This window comes from Lipotes vexillifer, unplaced genomic scaffold, assembly GCF_000442215.2.
Source record: "Lipotes vexillifer unplaced genomic scaffold, Lipotes_vexillifer_v1.1 scaffold5, whole genome shotgun sequence".
NCBI lineage: Eukaryota > Metazoa > Chordata > Mammalia > Artiodactyla > Lipotidae > Lipotes > Lipotes vexillifer.
Genome location: NW_006788592.1, coordinates 1,192,267 through 1,217,537, shown reverse-complemented (window position 1 = coordinate 1,217,537; position 25,271 = coordinate 1,192,267). Strand labels below are relative to the sequence as shown.

Below are 25,271 nucleotides of genomic sequence, written 5' to 3'. Positions count from 1 at the left end.
CACTCCCATTTACCATTGCAACAAAAAGAATAAAATATCTAGGAATAAACCTACCTAAGGAGACAAAAGACCTGTATGCAGAAAATTATAAGACACTGATGAAAGAAATTAAAGATGATACAAACAGATGGAGAGATATACCATGTTCTTGGATTGGAAGAATCAACATTGTGAAAATGACTCTACTTCCCAAAGCAATCTATAGATTCAATGCAATCCCTATCAAACTACCACTGGCATTTTTCACAGAACTAGAACAAAAAATTTCACAATTTGTATGGAAACACAAAAGACCCCGAATAGCCAAAGCAATCTTGAGAACAAAAAATGGAGCTGGAGGAATCAGGCTGCCTGACTTCAGACTATACTACAAAGCTACAGTAATCAAGACAGTATGGTACTGGCACAAAAACAGAAAGATAGATCAATGGAATAGGATAGAAAGCCCAGAGATAAACCCATGCACATATGGTCACCTTATCTTTGATAAAGGTGGCAGGAATATACAGTGGAGAAAGGACAGCCTCTTCAATAAGTGGTGCTGGGAAAATTGGATAGGTACATGTAAAAGTATGAGATTAGATCACTCCCTAACACCATACACAAAAATAAGCTCAAAATGGATTAAAGACCTAAATGTAAGGCCAGAAACTATCAAACTCTTAGAGGAAAACATAGGCAGAACACTCTATGACATAAATCACAGCAAGATCCTTCTTGACCCATCTCCTAGAGTAATGGAGATAAAAACAAAAATAAACAAATGGGACCTAATGAAACTTCAAAGCTTTTGCACAGCAAAGGAAACCATAAACAAGACCAAAAGACAGCCCTCAGAATGGGAGAAAATATTTGCAAATGAATCAACTGACAAAGGATTAATCTCTAAAATTTACAGGCAGCTCATGCAGCTCAATAACAAAAAAATAAACAACCCAATCCAAAAATGGGCAGAAGACCTAAATAGACATTTCTCCAAAGAAGATATACAGACTGCCAACAAACACATGAAAGAATGCTCAACATCATTAATCATTAGAGAAATGCAAATCAAAACTACAATGAGATATCATCTCACACCAGTCAGAATGGCCATCATCAAAAAATCTAGAAACAATAAATGCTGGAGAGGGTGTGGAGAAAAGGGAACACTCTTGCACTGCTGGTGGGAATGTGAATTGGTTCAGCCACTATGGAGAACAGTATGGAGGTTCCTTAAAAAACTACAAATAGAACTACCATATGACCCAGCAATCCCACTACTAGGTATATACCCTGAGGAAACCAGAATTCAGAAAGAGTCATGTACCAAAATGTTCATTGCAGCTCTATTTACAATAGCCCGGAGATGGAAACAACCTAAGTGCCCGTCGTCGGATGAATGGATAAAGAAGATGTGGCACATATATACAATGGAATATTACTCAGCCATAAAAAGAAACGAAATTGAGCTATTTGTAATGAGGTGGATAGATCTAGAGTCTGTCATACGGAGTGAAGTAAGTCAGAAAGAGAAGGACAAATACCGTATGCTAACACATATATATGGAATTTAAGAAAAAAAAATGTTATGAAGAACCTAGGGGTAAAACAGGAATAAAGACAGAGACCTACTGGAGAACAGACTTGAGGATATGGGGAGGGGGAAGGGTGAGGTGTGTTAGGGCGAGAGAGAGACATGGACATATATATACTAACAAACGTAAGGTAGATAGCCAGTGGGAAGCAGCCGCATGGCACAGGGAAACCGGCTCGGTTCTTTGTGGCTGTCTGGAGGGGTGGGATAGGGAGGGTGGGAGGGAGGGAGACAAAGAGGGAAGAGATATGGGAACATATATATATGTATAACTGACTCACTCTGTTATAAAGCAGAAACTAACACACCATTGTAAAGCAATTATACCCCAATAAAGATGTTAAAAAAAAAAAAATAAATAAAAAAAAATAAAGCCATGCAGAAAGTCATCATGGAGGGGGCTTCACATGGGATGGTTCTTGACAAAGGGCAAACTATGTACGGTGAAGAGCTATCTGGTACACAATGGAAGATGAGAAATATACATACTCTATTATGTCCAGGCACTATGCTGGGTCTTGGACAATAATATAAATAAATTAGACATATTTATTAATCTTAAGAAGCTCCTGATATAGAAAAATATAAATGAAGAACAGATAAAGAGAATGTGATGTGATAAAGTGTAGTACTTTTTCTGGGAGGGTGAAAAAAGGTTTTCGAGAAAGTGTCATTTGAGGTCGGTTTAAATTGTGGATAGAATTTAAATAGAGATAATAGCATTTGGAAAGAAATAGCAAAGAGAAATATTATGTTACTATTACTGGATCATTATGGGGGTACATGGTAAATGAGGCCATGTACAAGAGAATGGACCTAGAGTGATTTTCTAAGGAAAAGGCACTTTATCCTGGAGATAAATCCAGACTTGCTTAAGGATAAGAATAACCAAATGTTTTATTAAAAAACAGACTCCCAACGCCCACCTCCCAAGATTCTCATTCAGAGGATGAGCAGGAATCTGTTGTTTATCGGTGTCCTGGGGGAATTATTATTTTCAGGCAAGTTTAGAAAATGATACTGGAAGTAAAAAATATTCAATGAGGGGTTTTCAGCTATGAAAAGGTATCTTCAGTCCTGGAATTTGGAATCATTCCTTTGATGGCAGTGTGGACAATTATTAGATGAAGTTTGAAGAAGGAAAATATTCTGATGCCCCATAGTAACCTATCACAAGATGTAATAGCTTTTTTATATCTTGCTTAATCCCTATTCTATTTATTCTTGCTTTATCCTAGTGGAGATAACCAGTAACTGGTCATGATCCTCTTTATCAAAGCCCATCATTTCACATCTAAGTTTCCTTTTGGATTACATTTGGTCTTCATAGACTTAGCCTCTGTTTTCTAAAGTTTGATTTTAAGAACAATTCATTTTAATTCATTCTTTGGTCTCCTCAAGTCTTCTCCACATTTACCAAGTTCTGGAGCTTATTTACAACACTAAGCCAATTTCTTAGGAATTTCTGCACTCTTTTTATGGCTTGACATTCTGTTTACACTCATGTCTCAAACAGCTAAATAAAAATGATGACACACAGTCAACCAATTCTGTCATTTATTCATGCAACAAATATTCCTTGACTATTACATGGTAGGCACTATACTAGGTTTTTGAAACACAAAGATGAATACAAATAAAAGTTTATGCCTTTCTGAAGTCCACAGTGTAGGAGTTGGGGGAACAAGAAGTAAACAAAGTTGCCCCCCAAAAGCATCTACTTTTATAGTAGATGGAAATAAAATATTTTGGAAGCACAGAGGACAGAATTATCTAATGCTAATTTGTGGGGTCAAGGAAAGTTTCACAAAGAAGATGACACTTGAAGGAATAACAGAAAGTTACAAAGTGTATGGGACTGTAATGGCTGCACCCTCAGTGTTCTATAGCATCCTTGGGCTTACCAGCTTCTTTAGTTTATCCCCGATCCCTGTTAAACATTTCCCTAGACATTCATGATCATGTTTCCTTTTTGTTTCATAGTTTTATGTCATAGCTAGGTAGGACGACAAACATTTCCCTGAGTTTAAACCAGGAGAATTATACAAACTCACCCAGGTTCAGTTGAACATTCTGTAACTATTGCCTGAGTCTTGCTTTGGAAACCAAACCTGAAACCGGATAATTTTCACATGGTTTCAAGTTTCACCATCAACAATTCACATGATACCAGGCTCAATTCATGTATAATATAAACAGGTGTAAAATTTCAGCCACAAGTCACTAGAGACATATGTTAGATGGGCCTTGAACTTGGCTTCACAAAAATGATTTGAGCTTCCACAGAGAAAGTATTTCCATTTGTCATCATCACAGGTATTCTCCCTTCCAACACATATACCAATAGCCACTGGTCTAATTGTGGAAATAACACTTCCTGATTTGCAAAGTTCAGACAACAGATGCACCGTCCCCAAAATGACAGCCTGGTATGTCGAGGCATAACAATGGCCAGCCACAAGTTTGGTGGAAACTAACAAAACGTTTTAGAATAATGGGAGATGATGAAATGGATCTGCAATGAGGACTTAATATGTCATTTTTAAAAACCACTAACATAAGAGGAAACTTTCCAACTTACAACAGTGTGGAAAGTAATGCAATAATATGTTTGATTAGAAAGTACTTCAGGATGTATTAACGTAAGCACTTAGCAAGTCTCACAAACATACCATTCTGCAGGGAGCATATAGATGTTTTCAAACATCCATTTCCACTTAAGTTGTGCTCTAGCTGATTGCTCTAAATGCAAGGGCAGTTCTACAAGCTCTTTCATGTACACTATATTCAAACCCTTTGATCCCATTTTGTTTTGATTTTTTTAATGGAAATAAACACAAAACACTTAAATCTCTGTATTTCTTCATAAGCTGTGCACATTAGCCTGGTTCTGAAAGTATCTTTCCCTTTTGAATCCTTGTAAAACAGTCATTTAACACTATATTCTTTCCCTCTGATTCTCTGGGGATTTTTATTTGCTTTAAATTCAAAGTGCAAAAGACTTCATCAGATAATAAATCAAGAGTTAACCTGGAAAGACTTATGTTTAACTAGTCTCCTTGGCAATGTTTGAGTTCAGCCGTTCTGACATGGGGAGTAACATTTGAGAGCAAGGTAGAGTAAAAAAAAAAAAAAAAATGCAAGACCCAGGGAAGAAAAGGAAAGGAAAGGAAAGGAAAAGGCTTGTTTCTTTAAATAAAAATAATAGGAAAGCGTGGTAAACATCAGAACTTTTATCAGGACTAAGTACCACAGGTGAGTTTGGGAAAACAGAAAGATAGGTAAACAAAAAAATGAGAAAAGTTTGCAATTGTAAAAGTAAACATAGGTTTATCACCCTTGGACAGAGCCTCATCAGAAAATGCACAAGGAGGCCTGGATCACTCCCACTGCAATCTAACCATTAGCAGAATGCACACTGAGAAGAGAAGGCAGCCTGGAGGTAGCTGGCATCACCCACGCTGGGGCTTACCTGCAGCTTTTTATAAAAATACACATGCCTGGGGAGAGCTTAAAGATGGCGGAAGAGTAAGACGCGGAGATCACCTTCCTCCCCACAAATACACCAGAAATATATCTACATGTGGAATTGCTCCTACAGAACACCTACTGAATGCTGGCAGAAGACCTCAGACCTCCCAAAAGGCAAGAAAATCCCCATGTGCCTGGGTAGCACAAAAGAAAAAAGAAAATAAGAGATAAAAGAATAGGGACGGTACCTGCACCAGTGGGAAGGAGCTGTGAAGGAGGAAAGGTTTCCACACACTGGGAAGCCCCTTCGCGGGCGGAAACTGCGGGTGGTGGAGGAGGGAAGCTTCAGAGCCACGGAGGGGAAGCACAGCAACAGGGGTGCGGAGGGCAAAGCGGAGAGATTCCCGCACAGGGATCGGTGCCGACCGGCACTCACCAGCCCGAGAGGCTTGTCTGCTCACCCGCAGGGGTGGGCGGGGCTGGGAGCTGAGGCTCAGGCTTCGGTCGGAGCGCAGGGAGGGGACTGGCGGCATGAACACAGCCTGAAGGGGGCTAGTGCGCCACGGCTAGCTAGAAGGGAGTCCGGGGAAAAGTCTGGACCTGCCGAAGAGGCAAGAGACTTTTTCTTGCCTCTTTGTTTCCTGGTGCGCGAGGAGAGGGGATTAAGAGTGCTGCTTAAAGGAGCTCCAGAGACGGGCGTGAGCCGCGGCAATCAGCGCGGACCCCAGAGACGGGCATGGGATGCTAAGGCCGCTGCTGCTGCCACCAAGAAGCCTGTGTGCGAGCACAGGTCACCATCCACACCTCCCTTCTGGGGAGCCTGTGCAGCCTGCCACTGCCAGGGTCCCGTGATCCAGGGACAACTTCCCCGGGAGAACGCACGGCGCGCCTCAGGCTGGTGCAACGTCACGCAGGCCTCTGCCGCCGCAGGTTCGCCCCGAATCCATACCCCTCCCTCCCCACGGCCTGAGTGAGCCAGAGCCCCCGAATCAGCTCTCCTTTAACCCTGTCCTGTCTGAGTGAAGAACAGATGCCCACAGGCGACCAACAAACAAGAGGCAGATCCAAATCCAAACCGGAACCCCAGGAGCTGTGTGAACAAAGAAGAGAAAGGGAAATTTCTCCCAGCAGCCTCAGGAGCAGCGGATTAAAGCTCCACAATCAACTTGATGTACTCTGCATCTGTGGAATACATGAATAGACAACGAATCATCCCAAATTGACAAGGTGGACTTTGGGAGCAAAGATACATATTTTCCCCCCTTTTTCTCTTTTTGTGAGGGTGTATGTGTATGCTTCTGTGTATGATTATGCCTGTATAGATTTGCTTTTACCATTTGTCCTAGGGTTCTGTCCATCCGTTTTTTTTTAATTTTCATAAATTTTTTTCTTAATAATTACTTTTTATTTTAATAACTTTATCTTATTTTATTTTATTTATTTTATCTTCTTTCTTTCTTTTCTTTTCTTTCTTTCCTCCCTTTTATTCTGAGCCATGTGGATGAAAGGCTCTTGGTGCATCAGCCAGGCGTCAATGCTGTGCCTCTGAGATGAGAGAGCCAACTTCAGGACACTGGTCCACAAGAGACCTCCCAGCTCCACGTAATATCAAACAGCGAAAATCTCCCAGAGAACTCCATCTCAACGCCAAGACCCAGCTTCACTCAACTACCAACAAGCTATAGTGCTGGACACCCTATGCCAAACAAATAGCAAGATAGGAACACAACCCCATCCATTAGCAGAGAGGCTGCCTAAAATCATAATAAGGCCACAGACATCCCCAAAGACACCACCAGACGTGGACCTGCAAACCAGAAACACAAGATGCAGCCTCATCCACCAGAACACAGGCACTAGTCCCCTCCACCAGGAAGCCTACAAAACCCACTGAACCAACTTTAGCCACTGGGGACAGACAACAAAAACAACGGGAACTATGAACCTGCAGCCTGCGAAAAGGAGACCCTAAACACCGTAAGTTAAGCAAAATGAGAATACAGAAAAACACACAGCAGATGAAGGAGCAAGGCAAAAATCCACCAGACCTAACAAATGAAGAGGAAATAGGCAGTCTACCTGAAAAAGAATTCAGAATAATGATAGTAAAGATGATCCAAAATCTTGGAAATAGAATACATTAAATACAAGAAATGTTTAACAAGGACCTAGAAGAACTAAAGAGCAAACAAACAATGATGAACAACACAATAAATGAAATTAAAAATTCTCTAGAAGGGATCAACAACAGAATAACTGAGGCAGAAGAACGGATAAGTGACCTGGAAGGTAAAATAATGGAAATAACTACAGAGCAGAATAAAGAATAAAGAATGAAAACAACTGAGGACAGTCTCAGAGACCTTTAGGACAACATTAAATGCACCAGGGGTCCCAGAAGAGGAAAAGGAAAAGAAAGGGACTGAGAAAATATTTGAAGAGATTATAGTTGAAAACTTCCCTAATATGGGAAAGGAAATAGTTAATCGAGTCCAGGAAGCACAGAGAGTCCCATAGAGGATAAATGCAAGGAGAAACACACCAAGACACATATTAATCAAACTACCAAAAATTAAATACCAAAAAAAAAAAAACATATTAAAAGCAGCAAGGGAAAAACAACAAATAACACACAAGGGAATCCCCATAAGGTTAACAGCTGATCTTTCAGCAGAAACTCTGCAAGGCAGAAGGGAGTGGCAGGACATATTTAAAGTGATGAAGGAGAAAAACCTAAAACCAAGATTACTTTACCCAGCAAGGATCTCATTCAGATTTGATGGAGATATTAAAACCTTTACAGACAAGCAAAAGCTAAGAGAATTCAGCACCAAGAAACCAGCTTTACAACAACTGCTAAAGGAACTTCTCTAGGCAGGAAACTACAATAACAAACCCAAAACAATTAAGAAAATGGGAATAGGAACATTCATATCGATAATTACCTTAAATGTAAATGGAGTAAATGCTCCAACCAAAAGACAGACTGGCTGAATGGATACAACAACAAGGCCCGTATATATGCTGTCTACAATAGACCCACTTCAGACCTAGGAACACATACAGACTGAAAGTGAGGGGATGGAGAAAGATATTCCATGCAAATGGAAATCAAAAGAAAGCTGGAGTAGCAATTCTCATATCAGACAAAATAGGCATTAAAATAAAGACTATTACAAGAGACAAAGAGGACATTACAAAATGATCAAGGGAACGATCCAGGAAGAAGATATAACAATTGTAAATATTTATGCACCCAGCATAGGAGCACCTCAATACATAAGGCAAATACTAACAGCCATAAAAGGGGAAATTGACAGTAACACAATCATAGTAGGGGACTTTAACACCCCACTTTCACCAATGGACAGATCATCCAAAATGAAAATAAATAAGGAAACACAAGCATTAAACAAGCAGTAACATACATTAAACAAGATGGACTTAATGGATATTTATAGGACATTCCATCCAAAAACAACAGAATACACTTTATTCTCAAGTGCTCATGGAACATTCTCCAGGATAGATCATATCTTGGGTAACAAATCAAGCCTTGGTAAATTTAAGAAAATTGAAATCATAACAAGTAACTTTTCTGACCACAACACTATGAGACTAGATATCAATTACAGGAAAAAATCTGTAAAAAATACAAACACATGGAGGCTAAACAATACACTACTTAAGATCACTGAAGAAATCAAAGGGGAAATCAAAAAATACCTAGAAACAAATCACAATGAAAACACGATGAACCAAAACCTATGGGATGCAGCAAAAGCAGTCCTAAGAGGGAAGTTTATAGCAATACAATCCTACCTTAAGAAATAAGAAACATCTAAAATGAACAACCTAACTTTACACGTAAAGCAATTAGAGAAAGAAGAACAAAAAAACCCCAGAGTTAGCAGAAGGAAAGAAATCATAAACATCAGAAATAAATGAAAAAGAAATGAAGTTAATGATAGCAAAGATCAATAAAACTAAAAGCTTGTTCTTTGAGAAAATAAACAAAATTGATAAACCATTAGCCAGACTCATCAAGAAAAAAAGGGAGAAGACACAAATCAAGAGAATTAGAAATGAAAAAGGAGAAGTAACAACTGACACTGCAGAAATACAAAGGATCATGAGAGATTACTACAAGCAACTCTATGCCAATAAATTGGACAACCTGGAAGAAATGGACAAATTCTTGGAAATGCAAAACCTTTTGAGACTGAACCAGGAAGAAATAGAAAAAATGAACAGACCAATCACAAGCACTGAAATTGAAACTGTGATTAAAAATCTTCCAACAAACAAAAGCCCAGGACCAGATGGCTTCTATGTTCTATCAAACATTTAGAGAAGAGCTAACACCTATCCTTCTCAAATTCTTCCAAAATATAGCAGAGGGAGGAACACTCCCAAACTCATTCTACGAGGCCACTATCACCCTGATACCAAAACCAGACAAGGATGTCACAAAGAAAGGAAACTACAGGCCATTATCACTGATGAACATAGATGCAAAATTCCTCAACAAAATACTAGCAAATAGAATCCAACAGCACATTAAAAGGATCATACACCATGATCAAGTGGAGTTTATCCCAGGAATGCAAGGATTCTTCAATATACGCAAATCAATCAATGTGATACCTCATATTAACAAATTGAAGGAAAAATACCATATGATCATCTCAATCGATGCAGAAAAAGCTTTTGACAAAATTCAGTACCCATTTATAATAAAAACCCTGCGGAAAGTAGGCATAGAGGGAACTTTCCTCAAAATAATAAAGGCCATATATGACAAACCCACAGCCAACATCGTCCTCCATGGTGAAAAGCGGAAGCAATTTCTACTAAGATCAGGAACAAGACAAGCTTGCCCACTCTCACCCCTATTATTCAGCATAGTTTTGGAAGTTTTAGCCACAGCAATCAGAGAAGAAAAAGAAATAAAATGAATACAAACTGGAAAAGAAGAAGTAAAGCTGTCACTGTTTGCAGATGATATGATACTATACATAGAGAATCCTAAAGATGCTACCAGAAAACAACTAGAGCTAATCAATGAATTTGGTAAAGTAGCAGGATACAAAATTAATGCACAGAAATCTCTGGCATTCCTATACACTAATGATGAAAAATCTGAAAGTGAAATTAAGAAGACACTCTCATTTACCATTGCAACAAAAAGAATAAAATATCTAGGAATAAACCTACCTAAGGAGACAAAAGACCTGTATGCAGAAAATTATAAGACACTGGTGAAAGAAATTAAGGATGATACAAATAGATGGAGAGATATACCATGTTCTTGGATTGGAAGAATCAACATTGTGAAAATGACTCTACTACACAAAGCAATCTATAGATTCAATGCAATCCCTCTAAAACTACCACTCGCATTTTTCACAGAATTAGAACAAAAAATTTCACAATTTGTACGGAAACACAAGACCCCAAATAGCCAAAGCAATCTTGAGAACGAAAAATGGAGCTGGAGGAATCAGGCTCCCTGACTTCACACTATACTACAAAGCTACAGTAATCAAGACAATGTGGTACTGGCACTAAAACAGAAATATAGATCAATGGAACAGGATAGAAAGCCCAGAGATAAACCCCCACACATATGGTCACCTTATTTATGATAAAGGAGGCAAGAATATACAGTGGAGAAAAGACAGCCTCTTCAATAAGTGGTGCTGGGAAAACTGGACAGGTACATGTAAAAGTATGAAGTTAGAACACTCCCTAACACCATACACAAAAATAAACTCAAAATGGATTAAAGACCTAAACGTAAGGCCAGACACTATCAAACTCTTAGAGGAAAACATAGGCAGGACACTCTATGACATACATCACAACAAGATCCTTTTGGACCCACCTCCTAGAGAAATGGAAATAAAAATAAAAATAAACAAATGGGACCTAATGAAACTTAAAAGCTTTTGCACAGCAAAGGAAACCATAAACAAGACGAAAAGACAACCCTCAGAATGGGAGAAAATATTTGCAAATGAAGCAACTGACAAAGGATTAATCTCCAATATTTACAAGCAACTGATGCAGCTCAATATCAAAAAACAAACAACGCAATCCAAAAATGGGCAGAAGACCTAAATAGACATTTCTCCTATGAAGATATACAGATTGCCAACAAACACATGAAAGGATGCTCAACATCACCAATCATTAGAGTAATGCAAATCAAAACTACAGTGAGTTATCACCTCACACCAGTCAGAATGGCCATCATCAGAAAACTACAAACAATAAATCCTGGAGAGGGTGTGGAGAAAAGGATACCCTCTTGCACTGTTGGTGGGAATGTACACTGATACAGTCACTATGGGGAACAGTATGGAGGTTCCTTAAAAAACTGAAAATCAAACTACCATATGAGCCAGCAATCCCACTACTGGGCATATAGCCTGAGAAAACCATGATTCAAAAAGAGTCATGTACCACAATGTTCATTGCAGCTCTGTTTACAATAGCCAGTACATGGAAGCAACCTAAGTGTCCATCGACAGATGAATGGATAAAGAAGATGTGGCACATATATACAATGGAATATTACTCAGCCATAAGAAGGAAGGAAATTGAGTTATTTGTAGTGAGGTGGATGGACCTAGAGTCTGTCATACAGAGTGAAGTAAGTCAGAAAGAGAAAAGCAAATACCATATACTAACACATATATATGGAATTTAAGGGAAAAAAAAAGGGTCATGAAGAACCTAGGGGAAAGATGGGAATAAAGACACAGACCTACTAGAGAATGGATTTGAGGATATGAGGAGAGGGAAGGGTAAGCTGGAAGAAAGTGAGAGAGTGGCATGGACATATATACACTACCAAACGTAAAATAGACAGTTAGTGGGAAGCAGCTGCATAGCACAGGGAGATCAGCTTGGTGCTTTGTGACCACCTAGAGGGGTGGGATAGGGAGGGTGGGATGGAGGGAGATGCAAGAGGGAAGAGATATGGGAACATATGTATATGTATAACTGATTCACTTTGTTATAAAGCAGAAACTAACACACCATTGTAAAGCAATTATACTCCAATAAAGATGTAAAAGAAAAAGAAACTAACACAACATTTTAAAGCAATTATACTCCAATAAAGATGTTAAAAAAATAAATAAATAAAATTTAAAAAAATACACATGCCTGGTCACTAATCTGAAAATCCCATTCTCAGTTGTAAAGTGTAGACTGCCCGCAATACTTCTACCACAATAATCTGTATCTTTTTTAAAAAAAATAATACCTACAGTTTTTAAAATAATATCTACAGTAATTCTCTCACTAGCCATTGTTGAAAACAGTGCTTGATCTTCTGCCTTTGTGCTGTCTATAATCTTCATTAGTGCTACTACAGGCTACCTACAGAGCCATACCAGCCCCTGGATGCAATGAAATATCTAAATCTTTGTCCCTAGATTTATTAGTTTCCTAGGTTTACTGTAACAATGTACCACACACTGAGTGCCTTGGAACAACAGAAATTCATTGCTTCACAGTTCTGGGAGCCTAGAAGCCTGAGATGAAGTTATAAGTAAGGAAGTATCCTTCTGGAGCCTATGAATGTGAATCTGTTCCATGACCCCCTCCTGACTTCTGTAGGTTAGCTGGCAGTTGGCATTCCTTGGCTTCTGGCAGCACAAATGCAATCTTCACATGGCATTCTCCCTATGTCTCTCTCTCTGTGTCCAAAGTTCTACTTTGTATAAGGACAGAGTCGTATTGGAATTGGGCCTACCCTAATAACCTCAACTTAATTTGATCATCTGCAAAGACCCTATTTCCAAATAATGTCACATTCACAGGTACTGGAAGATAGGACTTCATTATCTTTTGTGTGTGTGTGTGTGTGTGTGTGTGTGTGTGTGTGTGTGTATGGGAGTGGGGGACACAATTCAACCCATAACACTAGTTCCTTTATTCATTCAGTCAACAAGTATTTATGAATCAAAGTCTATGAGCTAGGAACTGTCCTAGGCAATAAATGTGCCAAAATTATCAAGACAGCTTCAAGATAACTGAATTTTCTATAAGGTGTTGATATGAGGATATATTATAAAAATAATAAACACGGGCTTCCCTGGTGGTGCAGTGGTTGAGAGTGGGCCTGCCGATGCAGGGGACACGGGTTCGTGCCCTGGTCCGGGAAGATCCCACATACGACGGAGCGGCTGGGCCCGTGAGCCATGGCCGCTGATCCTGCGCGTCCGGAGCCTGTGCTCCGCAACGGGAGATGCCACAACAGTGAGAGGCCCATGTAATGCAAAAATAAATAAATAAATAAATAAATAAATAAATGCACCCAACATAGAAGCACCTCAATACATAAGGCAACTGCTAACAGCTATAAAAGAGGAAATCGACAGTAACACAATAATAGTGGGGGACTTTAACACCTCACTTACACCAATCGACAGATCATCCGAGCAGAAAATTAATAAGGAAACACAACCTTTAAATGACACAATAGACCAGATAGAGTTAATTGATATATATACGACATTCCATCCAAAAACAGCAGACTTCACTTTCTTCTCGAGTGTGCATGGAACATTCTCCAGGATAGATCACATCTTGGGTCACAAATCAAGCCTCAGTAAATTTAAGAAAATTGAAATCATATCAAGCATCTTTTCTGACCACAACGCTATGAGATTAGAAATCAATTACAGGGGGAAATAAAAAAAAAAAAAAAAAAAAAAAAAAAGAAAGAAAAGAAAAAATAATAAACATACTGCATTCCTGGGAAGAAGTAGCTTATTCATTTCATTAATTTATTGATAATTTCTATCATGTACAATATTGTGTTAGGAGTCATATATGGAGAGACAAAGTACACACACACACACACACACACACACAGAGGATTGTCTATTACTGTGTGATACATGCTAGAAGACAGGAATATGTATTATGGGAAAACAAAGATGGTATATGTAACTGAAGCAGGAGGAACCAGGAATTGCTTCCAAGAGGAGAGGATACTTGAAATGTGTCTGGAAAGACATGTTGGGTTAAGGGATGAAGAATTAAGGGTGTTCTATGAATAGAGGCATAGAAAAGAACTTATATTGAATATAAAAGCAAGGAGACAGGAAAAAGCATGAAATATTTGGAGAACTGTGAATGAATCCATTTGTGAACGTGGACATGGGGACTTGACAGGAGAAGAGGCCCTGAACATGGAGTCTGACCTTCATCCAGGAGGTAATGGAGTCAGCAGAAGGGAGTGATGGGATTGGATATGTGTTTCACGAAGCTCATTTTGAGAAAAGTATGAATAATGGGATAAAGGAAGGTAAGACTGGAGGTATCAAGGCTAATGTGATAATCCATAGAAGACAAAAGGAGGACCTGAACTAAATCAGTGGCCACTGGCAGAAAAGATAGGGAGGAAGAGCTTCAGGAGATGTTGAGGAGATCAAATTTACAGTGACTAATTAAACATCTGAGGAAACTTTCAATTCGGAGAGGCATGAGGGAAAAGGATAAACCTATATCACATATGTTATCAGAGAATTTAAATTTTGTTTCCTACTTATGGATGCTTTGTATACTTGCTCTCTGCCTGAAATGTATTTTCTTCCATTAACAAGAAAGAGCTCATCATTAAAGTTCAGTCCAACATCATGTCTAGAAAGTTCCCCAGTGCATCTCTCCCTACGCTATTCTCATATACCTTTTCTGCCCATATTCTTGTGAACTTTGTGTATACATTTCTTGAAATAGCACACTTACCCCACACGGTGATTCAATCACTTATAGATACTCAAAAAATGTTGATGGATGAATTTATATGTTTGATATACTTTCCACCTGGGCCATATAAGTTTGTCAATTTAGACAGTATCCCATTACAATGAATAAATTAATAAAATGTAAACCCTGTATTACTGGAGGAGTTAAGCTACAGTTATCTGAAAAGCTGGATAATTCTAACTAAATGTAGCATCGCTCACTCTTGTATTTAACAGAAATTAATTAGTGTTATTACTTAGTTAGTGTTAATCCTGGAAATAATTATAGCAAGACTTTCACATCCCAGTCCCTTAGTCTTTATACTTCAAGCTGGAATGCAGGAGTAGGAATACTTTAGTATAAATGCAGGTGGACTGGACACCCTCTTTCAAAATATAGCAGTAGCAGCCACAGCACCATTCTCCTTTTAAAATATTTGTCCTAGCACACCATCCACAGGACAGTGGCTCCCTGTGTGCCCCCATATTTCTACTTTAGTTGGACCTTCACTGTGTTTATGAAGTTAGTTGTTGAAGAAACTACAACACTCTCCCAGTGGTTAAAGTTGGAAGCACAGCCAACGCATCTTCTTTAAACTTTGGTTCCAAAGGCATTAGAGGAATTTATGAATGAAATGAAAATATTTTGAAATCCTAGTCTCTTTAATAGCCCAAGCAATCATCAGTAAATTGCAGACTTTACAGGTATAATTTTCAGTAAGGGTCAGGGAAATTCATTCATTAGAATTATGGGAGATAAAAATTTAAACGTCTCTGTAATATTTATAGGAAAAGTGTCATCAGTATAAAGCGGCCTTAAATCACATTCATTCATTATTAAGCACTCCTCTACATTTCTGAGTGAAGTTTCTAATGGGATGAAATCTCCTCAGCTGCAATAACATCATGACTGTCTATTTATAGCCAAGTTGTCTTTGGTTATGGAAGTACATTTTTAGACTGGGTATTAAAGCAGGTTTTCCCTTTGAAGGGAGATATCTAACTTTCAATGACAGTAACCCATTACTTAGTAAACAGGAGAGTTCACTAAAATTGGAAATACCTACTAATTATAATTATGTAACAACTGGCATGCAAGCACAGTACTAAGATTTGTCTGAAGTCCAGTCTTTGAGTTTTATTATGTTTTCTTTCTAAGGGCTACGGTTCCACTTTCTATTTTAAAATGGAAAACAAAACAAACAAACAAACAAAACCCACAGAAACCAAAAAGATTTCTACCTGTATGAGGAAATCAGTTTGAATGTGTTTCCTCTTTACCATTAAGCACTCTGAAGGTCAAGTAGACCATTCTCTCTTTGTATCATTAAAGATCAATTATCACTCTTGATGTTAATTTCCTTCCCACACACACCTGAGGCTTTGACAATAGCCTCTCATAACTCTCACTAATAAATTGAGTACATGCTGTTTAAATACCCAAATCTGAAGACACAAAATGTATCTGTTCATTTCCTATTCATGAATGATATCATCTATGTAATTATTTGCTATTCAATTTGCAAATTGTACCTTTTGCTAAGAAAGCCTCAGGGTTCAACCAAATCATTAATTATGATATGTAAAATATTTAAAGCCAGTGACAGGCTAGTGAAACATAAGAAGAACAACACAGCGGGAGCAGAGCTTAAAAATAGCAATAGACAGCATTCTTTGCCTGTAATTCTCTGTCCCAATTACACAGATAATTCAGGCATGAGTAAGGATAATTGAGTCATTCCTCCACTTTGTTCTAAGTTGTAGATCTGGCCAAATATCAGCATCCATCAGGGCTGATTGGGATCTTCTTTTAAATATGCCCAGAAGCTAACAAACGATAAGTGAAAAGAATAATGAAATGTACCCTCAACAAATGGTAGGAAACATTCAATTTCATACAATAGGTGTTTATTCAAGATATAACTTTCTTTCTTAGACCAATTTAGCAGAATTCTGCTAAAACTTTTATCTCATGGAAGAATTTAAGAGCCAGCAGCCCAATTAAAGAAATTCCAAAATGTGTAACTATAAAAGAAGAGAAAGGTAGATTGACTGGCCAGACTATAATGAAAAAAAATGGGAACCAGAGGATCTAAGCTATAAACTTTGGAGAAATGAGATCAGTAGAAGTTAGAAAATACCCTCATGAGGCTTTTGGAGGTTGTTGATCAATCTGGATCTCATGATTTTATTCCAAACGATCTGATGACTCAAAACAGGAACCCTACGGACCCTCTACCAAAGAAGGCATCTATACAACAGTCTGGTCAAGTTGCCTCAAAATAAGGCCCATGATGGGTGAACTGAGGAGGAAAGACTGCAAGTCAAGGAAGATGCAAATAAAATCCCTTTTTTGCATGTAACTTTTTCTGAAAAACAAAATGCGTGGGTAATAAGACGACTCGCCTGTGGTAACTTTTCACCCTTTACACTCGAATGGTGCCTAAAACTAAGTTAACAGGAGTTCTTATAAAACCAACAAAAACGATGTTAAAGTGAGAATTTTTGAAAGGGGATAAACCTTTAATAGGCATTGAGCCTATACTGGGCCTAAGCATCAAAATCTTATATAATCATCGCAAAAACCCTGTGAGGTGGGTCTTATACACGAGGAGCTAGTCAGAGCACTGAGAAGATTTAAATCACAGGATTCCAGAGCCCTCTATGCTTAAAGTAATGGCTTTTATAAAAATTAGTTCTCTTTTTCTATCTAATATCTGACACCAGATTTTTATTGGCAGTTATTCCTCTGGCAAGGGATAACTCAAACATACTATATCAGTAATTAAATCTCAGAACTCAGTATGTCAATGTTCACTGCATTTAACTTTGGTTTTCTACTACAGTCTGCCATCTCCCCATGAGTGTAACCAGGCACACAGGCACTCAGGCCTCCATGCCCACCTTGCTTATCCCCTTCTGTGCATACAGCTGTCAGCACCCCTCACTCATCTTAGCATCCTAGTACATCATCCTAATACTGAGATGCTTTTGTTGGTTTGTCATAATTCACGTCTATAATGTTGTCAGCCTTTTAAAAAGCTCTTTCTCTAGAATGAATATACTTCCCTTTTCTTAAGAGATTCTTTCTACTCATTGTTCAAGGATCAGCTATCAATTTTTCATAGAGGTTAGTCTTTCACGCACTCTGAAGCCAGTGGTTTTGCTGGAGGGTGAGTGGGTGAAAGGTGGGGTGTGCATGGGATAGGCCCTGAGGTCCCATGTTATATAAGAGAGAACCAAGAATCCATGCAGACTGGGGTCTCTGTACCATAACTTTATTCATGCTTTGCCCACAGCAAAGGTTTATAAATTTAAGTAAAATATAAAGTTCCAGAATTATATCTCTATACCAATGTGAAACTACAGACCATTTAATATGCTATCTTCCTCCCATGTCTTACTCTCCATTTGGAATTAGTCCCTCACCTGAAAATTTCCCTATATAAATGTTTCTATGTTAGTGCATTCTGCAGCTTTTTTTGGCATTTGAAAATCAAATCATAGCACACTGTAAGTCTGGGAACCATGTGTTTTAGAGAACAAACCCTTCTAACTCAGGGTACATCAAATCACAGCTACAGCTGACCCACAGTACATAATTGCCACATGTGTTTGACAAAACCCATTCCTGTTCACTATGTAATGTGTGAGCAGTAAATCCTAAAAATGTTTTGAGCCACTTGTTTTTTAACTTAATGCTGGGAAAGTTTAGATGGAAATGAACTATTCACCACAGAGATCTTGTGTACTCCAGCCAAGTGTAACTGGGGTCTTTCATTCTTTTCTCATGGTCGTGCTGTTGGTCAAGCTGATTCAGAGTTGGATATCTCTCAGCTCTCTTGGTAGCACTGAAAGAGGTATTCAGTCTCCAGTTACAGAGCTTGGCTCCACCACTGGCAACAGAGATCATTCTACAGAAGGTAGTACCTCTTCCAACTACCAGCTCTTTTAAGTCGCCACCAGGGCTGGCACATTTCACTCTGGCTCTGAAAGTATGTTTAAAGTCTTTAAGTGAGAATCTTTGCAGGTTACATAGGATGGATCTTAGCTTCCTTGGTATACAATGGCTTCCTTGGTGAAGATACAGTCAGAGAACACAGGCAGCAGTGCCTCACAAGGGATACAAAAGGGTTTGGTGACAACTGGAGCCAATCACGTGATAGGCAAACCAGAAAGAGAACTGAGCCTGACACTCAGGCTAGAAGCAAAAGCTTCTGAATAGGCCTGGGAAGGGTGGCAGAGGGTTTATGGCGAACTGTACAGTGACTGGAAATAAGTAAGACAGGTGCACTTGATGGTATGTGCATCAAAAGGCCAATGATCTGGTGTGCCTGAAGAAGTATCTAGAAAGAGCATCTATTTGGAAATATTGTTTGGAAACTGTTTTCATCTACCACGAGTATGAGAAAGTGCCTGAAAAGCTGGCACTGATTGAAAACTTTTCAAAGAGTTTTGCCAGTTTGGCCCAAATCAATTAGAATGAACAATTTCTCTCAAGGTAAAGCCAAATTGACAAGGGAAATGTAGGAGAATCTAGGCAGAACAAGAATTAATGTATTGAAAACTTTCTCTGCACATGTACACACACACATGTACACACACGTAAATATTTATGAGACTTGAGAACTAAAAAGCCAAGTGATATTTTTTAAATAAATACTTTAGGCAAAAAAATAGTCTGTATTCTGATTCAGCTTTTACATCTTTTGAAAACCATCCTATACTTTTCCCACATGATATCAAAATTTCTGCCACTCTTCTAAAAGACAACTGTAGCACTGTCCTGTTGATTATAATATTTTTATTCTCCATTTAGACCATTTGTATTTTTCAAAAGAAGTGTTTATGAAGTCTATTATATAAAGACATCCTCCCTAAATACTATATCTATGTTTATTCCTCAAAAATAAAAGATATATTTGAGGAATTTTTTACACTTTTTTTACACTTTTTTACACTTACAAATTCCAAATAAAACTGTAGCATATTGAGTCTTCCTTATTACTCTCACTTCAGGTTTATTAGAAAAGCAAAACTACATCAGACAAATGTCTGCAACTATAACATTTACCATTGTGAAAAGTCATGTTGACCCTTAATTATTTTCTTCTAGTCTGCTTTTTTCTAGTATATATCTAAAGAAAATCCTCAAAGTGCTCAAGTAAACTCTTGAGATGGACTTCACAAAGAACCAGCATTCCCTTTCACAACCCATTCTTTCACATCCAATGAGATAATTTCAATTTTATAATATTGTAATTTCATACTATAGACCTCGTGTGATTTCATCAGTGTTCTGGTTTCTACCTAGGCAAAGTACAGAAATACATTGAAATCAGAGAAAAAGTAAATAAATAATAAATGTGAAGATAGCTACCCCAAGAGTCATGAGGATTAAATAGGATTACCTATGAAAACACCTTCCACGATGTTAAGTATATTGAAGGTATTCCGTAATTTCCCTCCCCATTATTTGCTTTTAACAATGCTCTCTATATGTTTAGTACCAGAGGCAGCATACTCTAGTGACTAAGAATATTCACTTTGAAATCAGAGAGATCATATCAAACCTTGATTCTGACAGGTGACATTGGACAAGCACTTAATCTCTTTGAGGCTAACCTTTATTTTTCTTGTCTATGAAACGGGATAATGCTTACTGCCCAGAGTTTTAGTGATTATTGAATGGAATAACACACTTAAAGTCCCTAACCCAGGCATGTGCCCATGGTAGATGCTCAATAAATTTTACCTATTATTTTTATCTTCATTTTTACCCCCTGAGATCATTACCTGCATTTTATACCTAAGGAAACTAAGGGCAAAGAAGTTAAGGGACTCCCCAGTTGCTAGAAAAAGGATGAGGAAGACAAGAACAAGCATCTTTTGACCTCTAGCTAAGCCACCTCTTTCCCAAAGGAGGGATGCAATCATGGTGGTCGAGATACGTAGACATCATCTGGACCACATTCTCTATTCCTGGCAAAACCAAGGGACTCCAGGACAGTAAAAAAAAGAGCCTGAACTGCATTTAACACATTAAGTTCAATAAGTGAAAGCCCACTACTCATTTAATGAATGGATTTCAGCAAGGTACATATTGAAGGGGAAAATTCACTATAACTTTTAGTCTACTGTGTATTTAGACTTGAGGAAGAGCCATGTTGACTCCTTCAAACAAACTTTACAGTCAGCTGATGGAATATCCTCCTCAATGTCATTCAGATTGATTGCTTGACATTATGGTGCTGAATATTTAGATTTTCTATAATTTTTCTCTTGGTGCGCTTTTTTCAGAGTTTCTTATTTAGTTCTCACCCCAACTAAGGTGGATATGAGAAGCTGTATCTGAATTATTTCCAGTACAGCCTAAAAATGGACAAGCAAATGCCATTCCTTAGGCTTCTACTATGAGCTGATCCCATGCTTGGCTTAATCATAATCACATCCATTTTAATGAAGTAGCATATGTAAAACACTGATTTTCACATCATTTCAAATTTAGTATTAGCTGTGAGTTCACTGAGTAGGCAGATAGTAAATTTCCCCAATGAAGATGTCAAATAACAAATTATATAATGGCAAGATCCAAGTATCTATTGATTCAACAAAACTACCCAAGCATATCTACACATCATTCTTTAACACAACGTTATCCCTTTTTATCACAAGCTCGTAAATTACCTTAGCATGCACCAGGGTCAAGTAAATCACTTTTCTAATGGTTGGTTTCAAAAAACTATCAAGAACACAGACTGAAGTTAAGATATATGTATCCATTCCTACTAAGTTACACCACAAGTATTTAACTCCCAAGAGTAGATCTAATCAAGCATGCTTGGCTATTTTTAATCCCAGCCTGATAACTATTTTAAATTGTGTTTATTTCATGCTACCAATAGATTTTTTTTCTGTCTTTCCAAAGCAGTGAACACCCTGGACTAGCTCCGCCACAACTTACCTGGACGACATTGGGAAAGTCCTATCACTGCTCAAACCTCAGTTTCGTCATCTCTCAAAGGAAGACATTAAACAAGATGACCTTTAAAGACATTTTCCAGCTCTAATGCTCTTGGATTTTGCCTCTATTGAGGAAGCCAAGAATAAACTATGGATGTTACTGGGAACTCTAAATCTACTTTTGGCTCTCTATATCCTCTTAAGGTCTAAGTACAGTTTCTCCAAGGCTTTATAGACATGCTTCATAGGCTCGTTGAATCAAAAAATTTCTCTTATGTGTAATATGATATAGAACACATAAACAAAGCAGTGCTTTGAGTAGCATTGATGAGAAGGATAGGTTTGGGGGTCAGATAATGGCTTGGGAGTCAGATAATCTGAGATCAGAGTCCAGTCTCTGTCATTCAGTTGGTCTATGATCTTGGGTGAGTCAATATCTCTAAACATCATTTTCCTTATATGGGGCTAATAATATTATTTACTTTATGGTTTAAGTCTTAAATGAGAAATTGGGCATAGAGTTCTTAATATGGTTCCTGGAACAAGAACCTAATTCAGAATTTTCTTCATTTAAAAAAAAATTTTTAATACCTTTTCTTGTTAAAAAGAGGATTTTTTTCCAAGTCTTTTTCAATCAAACTAGTGAACACATTCTTTTCCAATTGGAAGCCCCCACAGTGTATCCCCAAAAATAAAGTGTTCTGGTTTCTCCCATGTTATGCTTTTACACGGAGGCTTGTAATACAGAAAATGTTGGGGGAGGACTCAGCTTCAGAAATGGTTCTAAACATGGTAGAGAACTGTCCCATAGACCCTTGAATTTAGGGTAGAACAAGAAGTTATTTGAGCTAATTATGGCTTGGAAAACCTTCCCCCATTTTACAAAAACTTAACATACATCCAGCAGATATTTAATGAGCTCTTACTCTGTGACAGCAATCCTGGGTCCTGCCCTCATAAAACATACATTCTAGTAAGTAATTAAGAGAATTCAGAGGAGTACGATGCATGTACCTAGGTGAAGTTCACTGTAATAGGAAAGTGCATGGAAGGGACACCCATTCCCAACTTCATGGATCAGGTGGAGACCTGAAGAATGCATAGGAGTAGTCAAGGAAGTAGAGAAGGATTGTTCCTGAGAGGAGAATTAATGTATCCCCTATTTTTACTGTCCCATAGTCCCCTTTTTGAAAGAACTAAACTCAAAAAATTTCATTTGATTATCTAAACAAATGATTGTCCATTCATGTATTTAACATATATTTTATCAAGAATGTCCTACATTCCAGACTCTGTACTCAGTGAACAGAGCAAAACAGTAGTGAATAAAGTAACAAATGTCCTGTTCTCTTCAAGCCTAATTTCTAAAGCAGGAATCAGACAAAGCCTAGGGACTAGACCAGATAGAGTCTAGAAGACAGAGACATATGTTAATTGAATAATAAACAAATAATAATATAAGTTAAAAAAAAAAACTACATGGGAGATAGGCACTTAGGACAATGACTGCACACGGTAGGGTAGAAATGAAAAAGTGAGAAGATTCACAGAAGACATTGCTAAGGAAGGTAAAAATTAACTTTGTCTATTTTGTCAGAATTATGGGATCACAAAGACATAGAATACAGGGACCAAATCTCTGAATCAAATGGTTCTCTCTCTCCCTCTCTCTCTTTTTCTCTGAAGATATAACTGTATATATGTTATAGACTGAAATGTGTCCCCTCGAAATTCATATGTTGAATTGTATTGTGATTGTATTTGGAGATAGAGCTTTTCAGAAGATAGTAAATAAGTTAAATGAGGTTGTAAGTGTGTAATCTTAATTCAATAGAACTGGTGTCCTTATAAAAAGAGGAAAAGACACCAGAGCTCGTTCTCTCTCTCTCTTTCTTTCTCTCTCTCTGTGCACATACAGAGGAAAGGCCCTGTAAGTATGCAGTGAGAAGGTGATTGTCTGCAAGACAGGAAGAGAGGCCTAACCAGAAACCAACCCTGATGGTACCTTGATCTTGGACTCCAGCCTCCAGAACTGTGAGAAGATCAATTTCTGTTATTTTAACCACCCAGTGTGTGTATTTTGTTATGGTAGCCCCAGCTGACTAAAACACTGTGTATGTATCTATCTGGATATATAATTTGTCTCCTATTCCCCATGCCTTTGCTTGACTTCTCCTGTTGGCTACTTTAATGGGCTGGTCTGCTTTGGGTCGACTGATGACCTGCTCTTCCATTAATGTGAGTAACAACGCGTTCCCAGCCCAGACTCTGACCAAAGCAGCCACCAGCAGCTGCAGGAGGTTGTCTTCAAATTGAAGTCATCTGAGCCTCTGTTTACTTACTGCCTGAGGATGCATAAAGGGAAAAGGGGAAAAACGAAAAATAGACGAGGAAGAACACTATGTCCTGTGTCCAGGTCAAAGTGTGGACACCAAAGGATTGTTAGCAGAATTATTTTCTGAAGTCAGCACGTTCTCTCTACTAAGGCAAGAGAAAGGTAGGAGAAAACCTTCATCTTTATATACCTCCAGAGGGATGAAGTAAAATAGCTTTCTTCAAACCAAAAATACTCTTGAAAAGTTCAAAAATAAAACCTTCACTTTCTGCCAAAGACAATAATAATAAAATGGTTGTGTTTATTAGATCCTTTCTATGTGCCAGGCACTGTGCTGTGTACATTAACAGAGGTTATCTCATTTAAAACAACAACAACAAAAAACCCAGCTAATATTTATAACACTTAAAATGTTTCCAGAACTGTTCTAAACACTTCTCACGTATGATCGCATCTCATTACATACCACAATGTAGGAGGACAAGTCCCATTTCATAAGGGTACTGAGGTTCATGGAGAGCACAAGTAATTTGTCCAAAGTGCAACAGCTGGCAACCTGAAGAACCAGCATCCCGTCCCAGGGAGCCTCTCCAATCCATGGGCTCCATGACTCAGCAGAAAGTGGGAAAGGTAAAGAGAAACTCAGAACATGGTCGCACCACTCCTTGTTAGGAGGTTAGATCCAGAAAGAACTACCAAGAACACCTCATTGAAACCTCTCATTCTACAAGAGAACAAATGAAGGGCCAAAGTTGGGAAAGTGACAAAGCTAGGAATGGCCCCCAAGTTTCCTGATGGGCTTACCTGTCCATGTGAAGCACACAGCTCCTTGCAAGACAGAACCTTACTGCACTCACAGTACACAGCAGGAAAGACGGCATTGCTCAGTAAGATCAGAGGCCTGAGGAAGCGCCATCAGTTTCTCTTCTCTTTCTATCTCACATAAAATAGCATCCCCAGCCATATTATCTAGGACCTGAATACTGCCACATGATCCAATCAGTGGGGAGCATTGAAAGGGCTTTATTTTTTGAAGGAATCTGTGTTGTCTATTAACATGAAAAGATGGGGTATTGGACACCACAAAATACTTGTGAGCTTGGAGGGACAGTAAATTAAAGACAAGCCTGTTTTTACTATTTGAAAGCAGATGCCCTTG

The 25,271-nt window shown here is 38.3% G+C and overlaps 1 pseudogene; it reads right to left on the bottom strand.

Moving 5' to 3' along the window:
- LOC103087757 (hypoxia-inducible factor 1-alpha inhibitor pseudogene) overlaps positions 1 to 24,720 on the bottom strand; it is a 43,301-nt pseudogene extending 18,581 nt beyond the window's left edge.
- Positions 24,721 to 25,271: the final 551 nt, after the last annotated feature.